Here is a 15,343-nt window from a genome sequence, read left to right as displayed (position 1 = left end):
TTCTATCTCCTTGCTTACTTTGAAGGAATCCATAAAATGAGACCTCCTCAGGGAGAAATGATTGGCCACTGGAGTGGCCAGTCATGGTTCAATTATCCGATTTGCCTTTTTTCTACTAATACTATTAAAATAGCAAACAAGAGAATGGAAAATTGTGTTTCTTACAGAAACTACAAGAGTATTTCATGGGATGTGATTCAATTATAAATTCAACTAAAATTTATTCAAAATCTACTTTGACCCAAGCATTGTGCTAGGCAATAGAAACATGGCAGTTTTGAAAGGAATAGAAAAAAATCCCTGCCCTAAGGGAGCTTACATTCTCATGAGGGGAGACAAACAATAAACAAAATAAATACGTAATGATATGATAAGATTTCATGTAATACTAAGTGTTCTGAGTTAACATAAAGTAGCATAAGAGAAGAGAAAATGACAGCAATGGCTGCCCTGAGCAGGTGCTAATTAGTGGAGGAAATGAGTGATGTATCTATATGGAGATAAGAGGGCTCAGGCAGAATAACCAGTAAAAGGAAAGATGATGTTATTGAATCAGGAGAAAAGTGTCTGAGGAACAGCAATGTAGCCTATGTAGTTGGAGTTCAATGAATGAACTGGAAAGTGGTGGACTATGAGGTTGAAGGGGTAGGATAGATCAGGCAGCTGAAAGGTCCAGTAAGGCAGCTGAAAGGTCCAGTAAGGTGACAACTAAAAAATGACAACTGGATTTGGCAACTCAGAATTCACTGCAGACCTTGACAAATGTGTTTATAGAGTGGTGTTACAGTACAGTGTTGGGGACAAGAGTGATTGTTTTATGTTCAAGAGAGAATGAGAGGTGAGGAAGTGAAGACCATGAGTATAGCCATCCTTTCAATAAGGTTTCTTGTAAACGTGGTGTTAATTCATCATTTTTTGGCAAAAGAAATAGCAAAATGTGATGGATACGGACTATGCAGTACTAAGGAGCAGCAAGAGGCAATGGACTAGGTAAACATATCAATATGGATGTAAAAAATTGTATAGTTGAGTGAAAGAATGAAAGAAGATGATGGAATCTATACACAATACCATTTATATGAATTAAAATATTTATGGAGGGGCACCTGGGTGGCTCAGACAGTTGAGCAACTGACTCTTGATTTCAGCTTATGTCATGATCCCAGCCTGTGTGTCAGGCTCTGTGCTGAGCATGGAGCCTGGTTAAGATTCTCTTTTTCTCTCCCTCTGCCACTCTCCCTGGTTGTTTCTCTCTCTCTCTCTCTCTCTCTCTCTCTCTCAAATAAAAAGAAATTTTAAAAAAATAATTTAAAAATATTGAAGAAAAGATGTTACAGGGGCACCTGACTGGCTCAAGTCAGTGGAGCATGTGACTCTTGATCTTGGGGTTGTGAGTTCAAGCCCCATGTTGGGTACAGAGATCACTTAAAAATAGAATCTTTGAAAGAAAAGACAAAAGATGTCACATATTTTGGAAGCAAACATATTGTTTAAGGACCTCTAGCAACCACAGTATCAAATTAATAAATAAGAGCTGATGCTCTTGCTGAAGTGAGTGGTGATCACAGCTGCAGTAGTAGTAATTATTATGCTTGCAGTAATAAATTTACAAATGAAATAAATATATCCACAATTTAATATAGTTTTCAGAGAAAACAGACAAAAGATGCAGACAAAGATGTCTGAGAATTACCATAAATAAATAAATGAGAAGAGTCCAGATTGTCAGGATCAGGTTAATAATGGCAGAGAGGACAAAAAGAAAGGTGATATTACTTGGAGCAATTGTGACAGTAATCTGAAGAGGATAATGGAAAGACAATGTTTGGGGTGGGTTTACAAAGGGATAATGATCAACTTCCCAAGGCTCCAACTTTTGGTGTCTTTGATCTCTAACAGGCTCATTAATACACTTTTTTCAATTGCTCAGAAACATGTTGAGTGAAATGTTCAAACATTGGCAAGCGAGCCCAGCAAGAGCTCTCAGTTGCAGGCCAAGTATGAGTATCAGTTTGAGATATTAATCCCAGCTGGACAACTAACTCTTAGATCCACGTGTTGAAGCACAGGCGTCTGAGTGTAACAAATTCAACGCTGAATTAGACTATCTTTTTTTTTGTTTTTTTGTTTTTTTTAAGAGAGAGAGAGCATGTGCTGGAGCAGGCGGGGGGGAGAGGGGGTGGGCAGAGGAAGAAGGAGAGAGAATATCTTAAGCAGGCTCCACACTCTGCATGGAGCCCAACACAGGGCTCGATCTTACAAACCATGAGATCATAGCCTGAGGCGAAATCAAGTCAGACACTTAACCAACTAAGCCACCCAGGCACCTGTGAATTAGACTAACTTTTAAGGATAAAAAGGACTAACATGGCCAAGAGAGGTGATGACATAAGGTACATTATCCAAATTGTTTCACTATGAAGTGAGGAGAATTTTAGATACTGGAAGATACTGATATTATGAAATGATGGTTACAGGAATCCTAAAGCAAAAGCTGGCAAAAATAGCACATGAGGTGATAGACACTTTGCATCCTTCAGAGCCAGAAAAGAGCTGGCTGCTAACTTAAAGAGAAATGGCCTTACAAGACAAAGGAGGGCCATTTTGAAAAAATCAGTTTTGATCAGGTAGATTATATCTTACCCTAGGTTCGAGACCATAGTCATTGACTCCTAATCCTGCTGGGGCTTTTCAACACCACATTGTATCACATCAGACTTCCTTCCTCCTGGTCCTGTGTGCAACTACACTTTTAAATGGAAACGCAAACCATCACTGTTAAAAATTTCTCTAGTTTTTTAGACACAGTTATTTGCCCTCTTTGAAATATTTGAGTAAAATATTTGACCGTGAGCTCACACAGATATGCATCTGTCTCAATATACTTTGTTGACTCTGCTTTCTCTGTACACCCTTTAAACATAACTGTGTCTCATGGTTTTTGCCTCCATTTTCATAACTTCATGCATGACTTCTGGGTGACATTATCAGCATCTGTGTCTGAAACCACCATGTACTACTGATGCCTCTGTAAGAGCTATCTCAATTCCAGAATTCTCTCCTGAGTTCCAGAATCATATTTCCAATAGCTCACTAACCATCTCTTCTTGACCTTCCCACAAGTACAACAAATAGGAAATTTAAAACTAAACTCCTATAACCTGTAGAGTGAGAATGAAGGCAGAGGGTAGCAGTGGTTTCACAGCACAGCCATCAGTACTTGGGGCCAGGAGAGCTGCTGGCGGAAGCCAGGGTTGTAGAGCAGCCATGACTGAGTGTAGGGCTTGGGCCAATGTATCTGAGCTTGCCTCACATACTTATCTGAAAACACTCACGTTCTCAGGATCCCAAGGGTTCAGGGACTGGAGATCATGACAGGACCACAGCCATCAGTGTTAGAGAGTAAATTACAATGAAACCGACAGAATATGAGGTTATATCTCAGAGGAAGTCAATGTAGACTATGGCCCCAGTTATCATAGACCAGGTGGCCCAGCCCCCTCTGATTTCAAGACAGAAATACCTTCAATCCTCCTAAGTAAAAGGGAAGGAGGAAGGGAAGGGGGAAACTCCTGAAGTGATCATTCAAAAGAAACTAAGTTGTAGGCTGAATGTGACTAAGTTTATTTGGAATCCCCTTAATAGTTTTACCACTGTTGAGGGCCAATGGAAGCTTCTGTTACAGAAAATTTTACTTTTTATACATCAGAGGACATGTCTGTAAGTTCAACTACATTAACTCAAACACATCCAGTAATGAAAATGGAATTTAATGTTTTGTATATTTTGCAATCACAATCTTAGAATATTTCTTTGATAAAGATGTAGAGAGTACACAAGAAGAAGAAGAAGAAGAAGAAGAAGAAGAAGAAGAAGAAGAAGAAGAAGAAGAAGGATGTGCTAGCTTTATAATAGGAAATCTGCACACATTCAAACATAACAAAGGCAGTATTCACCACTGATTGAGCTGGGACATGCTGTACTTGTAATAGTTAAAAGCATTTGCTCTAGAATTGGGCAGGTGTAGGTCTGTGGTGGGCTACACAACTCATTTGCTTTCTGATGTGGGCAAGTTATTTAACCTTTCTAAGTCTTAGTTTCTTTATTTGAAATTGAGGATAACTATGCCACTAACATAAGAAAATTGTGTGTATTAAATGAAATATTTCCCCATAAAGCACTTAACTTAGGGTTTGGACATATAATATTCTAATAAATATTATATACTGAAATAACTGAACCCATTGTTTCCCCTCTCACAGGGTTCTCTGGCATGGTTAATGTTCTATCATCCATCAGTGGCCCAAGTCAGAAATTTGGCAGTGATCCTAGATTTTTCTCCCTCTAGTCCCCAACCACAGTCATGACATTTATGCCATATGTCTTAAATCTGACCCTTCATCTCCTTAAGCCATTACCTCAGTTCAGGCACTTATCATATCTGTCCTAGGAATGCCGGAAAAGCCACATAAACAGTCTCCTAGAAATCTTTTCTAGATTCCAGGAGGATCTGATAGTAGACCCTTTTCTATAAATATCTGAATATCCTTTACCTAAAACAAAGACTATGTGTCTCACCACTAAATAAGTGCCATTATTTCAATTCTACAGATGATAAAAGAGGTTTACAAGAGACTAACTTACCCAAGGTCATACAGTTATTAAGTAGCAATGAAAGTATCATTAAGATGCTGCAGAAAATAAAGAAATCAAAGCAAAGCAGAGGCATTATTTCACTCATATTCTAATCATCATGCTTTTAAATTATATAGAAGAGCTACGACAGGTGTCACAAGGGTGGCAGTAATATCAACCCAGAGACACATGATACAAGTTCCTTTAACATAAGTAAAAGTTACAAAATATAACTGACCTAAGCTGGCTACATCCAGAAAGAGATGCAGTAGCATTTTCCCAGTTGGAGGTGCGACGCTTCTGGCCCCACACAAGGCCACACAATTGTCAATGATATTGTGTGATCAGAGTTAGGATTCCATCAAGCCTTCCGAGAAGATAAGCCTAAACACCTTCCCTCTCATCTGTTTGTTGCTGTTGGGAGAGGTCTCACTCCCCTGTGGCAACCTCTAATTGTTCTGAGAAGCATGAAGAAATTCTGACTCCACGCCAGCCTGCTGGCTTGATGCAACCATGGATAAATCAATTGCATCACGGTATTAATGCGTCTTGTCCTTGAACGTTCATATCTATTCACTTGCTTTTCAAGTAAGAGAGCTGGTAAGACCTGGTGTGGATGGAATCAGAGACCAGCTCCAGGCATCTACCTTATTAGATGTATGCCTCACACCTGCCTGAAGTTTCAGCCTTATATTGGTAAAGAGAAGAGAATAGAAGGATCAAAACATAAGAAAAAAAATTAGATTTCTATGGAACTAATGTGTGGCCACTTTATTCCCTATGAAACAAAAATAAGTGATGTCTAAAGTAGAATTTTAAGCATGTTTAATTTAATTCAACACTTAGTGAACACCTTCAGTTTGCAAGAAAGGCTAGAAGCTATGGAAGATTACCGCTGCCACCACGAACCAAGAGCTAATACTGGGGTAAGGGATAGGGAGAGTATTTTGGTAACTGCTAGCATTAGCATGCTTCATTAGTTGGAGATGAAGCTACTGGATGTTTTGTGCTAAATAACTTTAGTAAAATTAAATTGAGCTTTTGCACTGCCTACATACACATAGGTGAATATTAAGTAAGATATATGAGGTTGTCGTCATTTTTAAAATTCAGTAAGTTAGAAATAGATAATTCTATGATGACTTCTTTAAAGTCAGCATAGTAAAGAGCACATTTTATGGGGTGCCTGGGTGGCTCAGTCGGTTGAGTATATGACTGGCTCAGGTCATGATCTCGCAGTTTGGACTTCAAGCTGCACATTGGGCTCATTGCTGTCAGCATAGATCCCACTTCAGAAAATCTGCAGCCCCCCCCGGCCCTCCCCCACTCATGCACGGGTGCTATCTCTCTCAAAAATAAATGGACATTTTTTTTTAAAAAGAACACATTGTATAAAGAAGAAATTCAAGATATCTATTTAAGGTCTCTTAATCACATATTACATGCCATATCCAAGAGTAAAAAGCTCTAGTAATGGTCTATTTTGCTGGTTTTAAAATCACTTTTTGTTTCCTTAATATAAATCTGCACAGGATTCTGCCAGGTCAAAAAGGAGAGGCAATTTCTAGTTTTATACTCATAAGCTACAGCTCCGCCAGCTGTCACTCTATCAACACACTGATGTGAGAAGAGACGTTGGGAAGATACATAGTTCACACAAGGCAACCGTGGGCTACCAGGCTGAGACAGGGCAATATAGGAAGAAATGACTGGATTATATTTTCTCCAGAGGCAATCCATTCAGCGAGGTAACTTATACTCAAATAATGAAAGTGGAAAAAATGACTGAAAATGTAACTGTGGATCATTTGGGGTTGTTATTACCACAGGCGAATTCTCTTTGTTTTGGTAACACTGAGAGGTGCTTCTGTAAATAAACAAGATATATCATAGCCCAGAAATGTCAGAAAACCATCCTTGACACCAGTTTCAAGGTTAAGCATGTGTTTTCGTCTACATCCTGGGCAGGACGTTTTGACATTTATGACCTCTGATGCATATGTCAAGCTTTTGGTTTTCTTAACTGTCACTGAGTTTATTGTTCATTTTCTGGTCCAAATGACAAAGTAATTTGATTCACAGCCGTAGCATTGAAAAATCCCAATTGGTTTATGTTTCGAGCTATGCCAGCGGCAGGAACTGCATATAATATATGGCAAAATCTAGAAAATATCCGGAAATTCGGAAACAGATCAGATGTGAATTGCCAAGCATTATATGGTTAGGCATAGAAAAATGCTGGTATTTTCTCAATTGGTTTTAATTTCTATCTTTAAATTTCCATTTTAGAATATTAATGATATATATTTTAGGGTGTTATATGCTTTTATAATTAGATAAGTCTTTTCTGCTATGTAATCTTTGGTGAAAACATTGTATCTACCAATTTAGGTTGGAAGAAAATAAGGTAGATGGATGAGTGAATAAAATAGAATACAGACTTCAGTTTCTAGCAATATGGCAGACTAGATATCCTGAAACCCCTTCAGCTAAACAGAAATCCAACCCAAACACACCAAGAAATGCTGGATAAAATAAAACACATTTAAAATGAATATTTGAACTCAATAAAATTAGGGAGTTCCTCAGGGAACAAACTGAAGAGAAAAAACAGAAATTTATAGCAATAAGTTGTTTGGGGAAATTTTCATGTCTTAATAAGGAAAAGGCTTGTATTTGAAAGGTCATATGATGACAGGAAAACTTGGACTCCTAGAAAATAGGGATTTATATTTGAAATTCTTTTTAAAATTTATTAACCCATGAGTTAGTAGGATATATTTTATTGTCTAAATATGGTGAGTATATTTTTTATTGACTTCTAATGTAATTGAAGCAAAATCTGAGACTGTGGTTTGTATGACACCCAGTCTTTGAAATTTGTTGAGGCTTTCTCTATAGTATGGCCTGGTACATGTTTAATGCTTTATATTCCACATGTGCTTGAGAAAATGTAGATTTTCTTTTTCTCTCTTTTTTTTTTTAACATTTTAACATTTCTGCTTCTGAGAAACAGAAAGAGACAGAGCATGAACAGGGGAGGGACAGAGAGAAGGGGAGACACAAAATCCCAAAGCAGGCTTCAGGTTCTGACCTGTCAGCACAGAGCCAACATGGGGCTTGAATCCACAAACTGTGAGATCATGACCTGAGCTGAAGTCAGACGCTTAGCCAACTGAGCCACCCAGACGACCCAAGAAAATGTAGATTTTCTTTCTTTCTTTTCTGTTTTTTTCATATAGTTTATTGTCAAGTTGGTTTCCATATAACACCCAGGGCTCTTCCCCACAAGTGCCCTCCTCCATGACCATCACTCCCCTTCCCCTTCCCGATTCAGCCCTCAGTTCATTTTCAGTATTCAAGAGTCTTTCATGATTTGCCTCCCTCCCTCTCCCTATTTTCCCCGCTTCCACTCACCATGGTCCTCTGTTAGGTTTCTCCTGTTAGACCTATGAGTGCAAACATATGGTATCTATCCTTCTCTGCCTGACTTATTTAGTTTAGCATGACACTCTCGAGTTCCATCCACTTTGCTACAAATGGCCAGATTTCATTCTTCCTCGTTGCCATATAGTACTCCATTGTATATATATACCACATCTTCTTGATCCATTCATCAGGTGATGGACATTTAGACTCTTTCCGTGATTTGGCTATTGTTGAAAGAAAATGTAGATTTTCTGACTGTTGGAAGACTATCATCTATTATCTATCTATCTGCCTATACACATACACACAGATATCCTAATTTCCATTTGCAGTATCCTAATATCCATTATAAAATATCTGAATACTCATTAGGTGAAGCTTGTTAATCATATCATTCATCTTTTATATACTTCTATCCTGATTCACCAGTCAATTGAGAGATGTGATGAAGTTTTCAAAAGGAAGATGCTTTCACCAACTTATTTTTATAGTTCTAAAAATTTACTTCATAAATTTGAAGGCTATTTTAGTAGATGCATACATATTTAACCATGTTAGATCTTCTTGAATGTAAACATTTCTATGTGGTGACCTTTACCATCCCCAAATAATGCTTTTGTGCATTGTGTTAATATCTATTTTCTCTGATATTAATATAGGTGTTCTTAGGATTTATAGTTGTCTCATAGGTCTTTTTCCATCATTTTACTTTGAAGTTTTGCATGTACTTGGATGTGCATCTAGTAGATTGCACATTAATTGCATTTTTCCCAATTAGTCAATATGTTTTCATAAGCCAGTTTAATCCATTTGCATTTATTCTAATTATTGACACATTTAGACCTATTTCTATCATACTAATTTATTACTTCCATTTATCCCATAATATTTGTTTTATCTTTATTCTTTGGGGTTTTCTTCTGGTTCTTTTTTTTTTTTTTTTTAATTAGGCTCCATGCCCTGTCTGGAGCCCAGTGCAGGGCCTGAACTCATGACCCTGAGATCAAGCCCTGAGCCAAGATCAAGAGTCAGACACTTAACTGACTGAACCACCCAGGTGCCTCCCCATCCCACCCCCATTGTTACTTTACTTTAAAAATGCTATCTAAGGACTCCTGGGTGGCTCAGTCGGTTAAGCGTCCAGCTTTGGTTCAGGTCATGATCTCGCGGTTCGTGGGTTTGAGCCCTGTGTCAGGCTCTGTGCTGACAGCTAGCTCAGAGCTTGGAGCCTGCTTCACATTCTGTGTCTCCTTTTCTCTCTGACTCTCCCCTGCTCGCACTGTCTCTCTCCGTCTCTCAAAAATAAAAAAATTTAAAAAATGAAATAAAAAATAAAAATGCTACCTAGGGGCACCTGGGTGGCTCAGTCGGCTAAGCGTCTGACTTTGACTCACGTCATGATCTCATGGTTTGTGAGTTCAAGCCCCACTTCGGGCTCTGTGCTGACAGCTCAGAGCCTGGATCCTGCTTCAGACTGCTTCAGATCGTGTTTCTGACTCTCTGTCCCTCTCCTGTTCACGCTCTTTCTCTTTCTCAAAAAGAAAATAAAATTTAAAAAATTTAAAAATGCTATCTTGCCCGTTTAGTAAGACAAGAACTTTATAAAGATCACACATTCATTGGTTTCCCTTAGTCCTAAATTCCACATGTAAATATTATCTAAAAGTTTTAATTTCAAGTACTATGAATATACATTCTCTTTTTCTCTGGTCTTAGATATTTAAATGATGTCAATAAATTTCACCAAGATATTTGATAACCTTAATTTGGTTCATCTTCCCCTTTATTGCCTCTTATTTAAGCACTACTATTAAAACTATTTTGCCGTGTGAGGCCTTATGTGGGAAACTTCTGGAGTCCTTCTATATTTAAGGATCTTTTTATGACAGTTATCTTCCTTCTGTATGCCAAAAATTCTACTCTATTGTTTCCATAGGTCCAGTTTTAGTGTTGAAAATTCTGTCAGTTTCATTTTTGTTCCTCTAAATGTGCCCTTTTCTCAAAGATAAACCTACTACAAAGTTTATGCTTTTTCTGTTTTCTATTTTCTGTTAATATTTTCTCCTCTAGATGTGTCTAGGTGTGTTTTCTTCCTTGTTCTCCCATGTTGTCCCCTTAGGGGGGCTTTTGCTCTGAAGTCTCTTTTTAGTTTGGGTAAATTTATCTCTGTTATTGCTTCAAATTTTTCTAGTATGTTTTTCTTTCTGATATGGTGTCTACTTCTATCCTCTATATTTCTTAGCTTTTCTTTTATAGTTCCTACTTCTTTCTTTTTTTTTTCTCTTTTCTATGAGATTTCTTCAATCTGGTCTATAAGTTTCCTGATTTTTTTTACTCAGTTTTATCCATCTGCTCTTTATCTCATGTATTACATAGTTTATTTCAATTATTATATTTTTATGCCTAATAGGCTTTTTCCTCTTCATAATCTTAATGTTTTTATTTCATATTGCTTATATCTTCCATTATCTCTTTTACTAAGTTTATTAGACTATATATTTTTAGCCTCCCTTGTTCTAATACTTTTGCTTTCATGGAATCTGTACCTTGAATGCTGGATTTTTTTTATGTTTATGCTTCATGTCATGTCCCTTTGAAACACTCCTTGGAACCCAGCTGCCAAGGTGGGAGGAAGCCCAAGTAATGGCTTGGGAATGCCCACATGGGAGAAACAAGGCTCCTGGCCAACACTCCCAGCTATGTTCTCAGACATCTGCCAACTATATGAATGAATTCACTTTGGACAGTCCAGCTGCCACAGTGTCCCAGCTGCCATCACCACATTAAACAGAAGGACCAGCCAGTCAACTCATAAAATAGTGAAAAATAGGAAGTTGTTTTAAGCTATTAAATTTGGGTCTGTTTTGTTACACAGCAACAGATAACCAAAACACAGAAATTTTCCATGTGGCTTTTCACAGCATGGTACTTGGGATCCCAGAAGGAATGTTCCAAGAGAAGAAACCCTAATCGCTAGTGCTTATCAAGCTCCAACTTATATCATGATTGTTCATGTTTCATTGTCTGTAGCTTATCATATGCCCAAGGCCAGATTCAATTTAGTAGGGATATTATGGAAGGGAATGAATATAGGGAACTGTGGTTCATTCACAGCCACCTAAGCTAACTAACCATCTACCTAGATACATTTCAGAGAAAACAGATCTGATTCCCTGACCATCAATAAGAAAAATATAGATTTAAAAAATCCAGAGATTTGGAATTTTAAAAGACCATTTCTAAAAAAACTCAGGGAACAAAGAACACATAAAAATGGAAATCAGGAAACATTTAGAACTAAGTGGCAATGAAAATAACCATATCAATACTCATGGGATTCAGATGTCATATTTAAAATGAAATGTATGGCATTTAATTCTATATTTCAAAGGAGAAAAGACTGAAAATTAATGATCTATGCCTTTAACTTGAGAAGTAAGAAAAAGAACAGAAGAAATTGCTCTTTAAACAATGCAAACAACTTAGAATTACATTGACTTGTAATTTCTAAAAGAGCTTTTACATATATTATCTTAATTTATTCATATATAATTTATATATAGCCCTTTGGCTATCAGAACCCAGTAGGTAGTTAGAGCAGGTATTATTACAGCCAATTTTAGAGATAATGGTATTGAGGTTCAGAGAATTTAGTGATTTGTTAATCACACATGGCTTGTAAGTCATAGAGTAGTGATTCAAAACAAGGTTTATGAACCTGAATCTAGAGATCATTTCAGTATATTATAGTGCTAGCTTATATTAGAAGAGAAGATATCGAATGGATAAATACGATGACCACTATTGAACAGTTTTGGGTGAACTACAGTATAAGATGCAGCATATGTAACCACTGTGGCTTAAGCTTAAGAGAGTTCGAGGAAACTGCCATTGTATCAGAGTGTGTATGCTATTCTTATGTTCTTCAGTAAGAAACTACAAGAATTATTCAGCGCTAAAAATAAATTGGCTATTAAGCCATGAAAAGACTTGAAATAACCTTAAATGCAGACTACTAAGCAAAACAGTGAATCTGAAAAGCCTCCATACTGTATGGTTCCAACTATATGACATTCTGGAAAAGGCAAAACGATAGAGATGGTAAAAAAGATCACTGGTTGCCAGGGACTGGGTAGTGGGAAGGGATGAAGAGGTGAAGCACAGAGGATTTTTAGGGTAGTTAAAATACTCTGTATGACACTATAATAAAATTATGGATACATGTCATTATACATTTATCCAGATCCATAGAATGTACAACACTAAAAGTGAACCCTAAATTAAACTATGGGTTTAAAGAGAATGGAGAAGATAAAACACTCATTATTCACTGAGTAATTGTATTTGTCAATGTAGGCCCATCAATTGTAACAAATGTGCCACTCCCGTGGTGGATGTTGATAATGGGGGAGGCTATGCCTGTGTTGGGGCAGGGATATATGGGAAATATCTATATCTTCTCCCCAATTTTGCAGTAAGTCTAAAATAGCTGTAAAAAAATAAGTCTTAAAAAACAGAAACTACAGGAGAATGAGGCATGGTGGGTATCTTACATTTAGTATACCTTCCCCCTTCCCCAGCCAGCTCTAAGCCATGGTAGGTTGACCCATGTGGATTGACTGCATCAGTGAGTTCTCTTGTCCTCTTGTGTCCGGTTGTGATCTGATGAGGAGAGGAAATACACAGGCAGATGGAGGAAAATGAGGTCAGGGATTTTACGCCTATGCTTCCCCCTATGTTGCTGACCATACTTGAGTATGTCTATGGAAGCCCACAGCTCCTGCCAGGGAGTCGTTGCCACACATCTACCAGGTGTCAGTAAATGGTCTCTCCCTTTGTACTTTTAGGTGTAAAGGCCCTAACGCTGTTAGTGTTGGTTCGGGATAATACACTCTGTTACTGGTTTTCATAAATCCTGAACATACTTGTATTAATATTCCCTTTACCAATTTATTTCCAAACTACTCATTTTAAGCACGCCATAAAATTCTTGATGGAGAGCTGAAAGATTTAAAAAAGGTTAACTAATAAGCGCTGCAATCCGTGGTTGTTCACCTGAAAATCTAGAAGGAATGACAAGAAATGCCTGTTAAGGAAGTCCTTCCTGACTTTGGCCAGTGTTAGTGAGATTGCTGAAATTCCTATAATCATGAATTTTGCTGAACTGAAAAGGTTAAATTCTCTGCTGCTGCCACTTTCAAAAATGAAAATCAGTGTGCTGATTAGGCAACCATGCACTACACTGGTTTAAAGAGGGTTTTCTAAGAGGAGCCAGTAGAATTGGGAGAACCCAGAAACTCAAGGCCTCTCCAAAGCACCTCTTTCACTACCTCTACTAAATAAAAATAATAATGGTTATGTTGGAAGTCAACATTACACTGTAAGGAAGAGTAGAGATGTCTCTCAACCCAAAACACCAGCCTAATGGTTTCCTTATCCAAACTGAACCCAAGCCATTAAGCAGTGATCAAGAAAAACGAGCTTTGCATCCAGGAGAAAAAAAGAAGCCCTAGGAGTAGCACATCTTTGGTTTTTCCATTGGCTCACTCAGAGGTTCAAACAGCATGACCCAATGGTGCTTTGGGCATTCGGCATTCGCTGCTACCAAATAGAAGTCCTCAGAATGAGTTGTCAGGCAGTCAACTGAAGTTTGACTTGATAAATAATTCTAGAAAAAGAATATAGTAGTGACATGTGGTTACTCAGCTTCTCAATCAATTCTAAACCCCCAAGGCTAGCACCAGGAATTAATGGCTATCAGCTAGCAGAAGCCCAACCTTGGTTCAGCCAAGGGGAAACCTTTACTAATTTGTCAGTGGGACAGAGGGGCATGTTAAATCTGAATAGGCAGAAGCAGAGGGGTCAGACTGGCCATATAAGGAACTCATTTCTTGTCCAGCAGATGTTCATGAGTGTCACTGATTCAATCATTGAAATTTCCATCTCTGTCCAGTATAACACAATCATTCTTTGGACCAGTGAATAATGAATGTTGTGTCTTCCCCACAGGCTTTAAAAAAAGCTTTCCATAAATATTTACTGATGACTATAACAAAAGCATTTGTATATGATTTACTATTGAATATATGCATAGGATTATGGTTGTATTTTAAAGTTTAATATGAAAATTCCAGACATAGAAAAACATAGAAAGTATAACATAATTAACAACTGTGTTCCTATAATGAAGGTAAAGAAAAAAAAAAAAAAAGCATCACCAAAAAAAAAAAAAAAAAAAGAAGAAGAAGAAGAAGAAAAAGAAGTAAAAGCAACCTCAAACTCATAGTAACAGATAGAATTGTGGTTACCAGAGGTTGGGGGTAGGGGAAAGGGGAGATATTGGTCAGATGGTACAAGCTTTCAGCAGTAAGATGGGTAAGTACTAGAAACCCAATTTACAGCATGTGATTGTAGTTAATAATGTATACTTGAGGGCACCTGGGTGTCTCAGTTGTTTGAGCGTTTGACTTTGGCTCAGGTCATGATCTCATGGTCCGTGGGTTCAAGTCCTGCGTTGGGCTCTATGCTGACAGCTCAGAGCCTGGAGAGTGTTTCAGATTCTGTATCTCCCCCTCTCTCTGTCCCTCCCATGTTCATGCTCTGTCTCTCTCTGTCTCTCAATTAAAAAAATGTATACTTGACATTTGCTAAGAGAGTAGACCTCAAATGTTCTCACCATACACAAACACACACAAATGGTAATGATGAGAGGTGATGGATGTGTTCACTTGTTTGATTGTGGTAATTATTTCAGTGTATACATAGATCAAAATATCATGCTGTATACCTTAAATATATGCAATTTTATTTGCTCAAAATAAAAAAATATTAAAAAGAATAAAGCATTACAAATTCAAGTCCCCTGAACTTCCTTCAAATTATGTACGCTCTTTCACCCTTCCCGGCACTGACCACTATCCTGAATTTGGTATTTATAACTCACATACATGTCTTAATTAGTTTACTATTCTGTAAGATTCCTAAATAATACATATAAATGTATATTTATATAACATGTAAAATGTAACCTTAGGCCACTTGCTTTTCACCAGGCAATATGATTTTAAGATGCATACACATTAATCCTTCTCTAATGCATTTACTTCTGATGAAAACATTCCATTATATAAATATATCATAACTCATATGTTATTATAATGACTTGCTTTCTCATTAGACTCTAAGATCTATGAAAGTGTGGTGTATCTTATTTATATCCATCACTATATTGCAAATTCCTAGCACAGATCACAGGAAATTTTAGGCAATTAATAAACAC

The sequence above is a fragment of the Suricata suricatta genome, chromosome X, assembly GCF_006229205.1.
Source record: "Suricata suricatta isolate VVHF042 chromosome X, meerkat_22Aug2017_6uvM2_HiC, whole genome shotgun sequence".
Classification (NCBI taxonomy): domain Eukaryota; kingdom Metazoa; phylum Chordata; class Mammalia; order Carnivora; family Herpestidae; genus Suricata; species Suricata suricatta.
The sequence above is the reverse complement of the archived record's forward strand: the minus strand, read 5'-3'. Positions refer to the sequence as shown.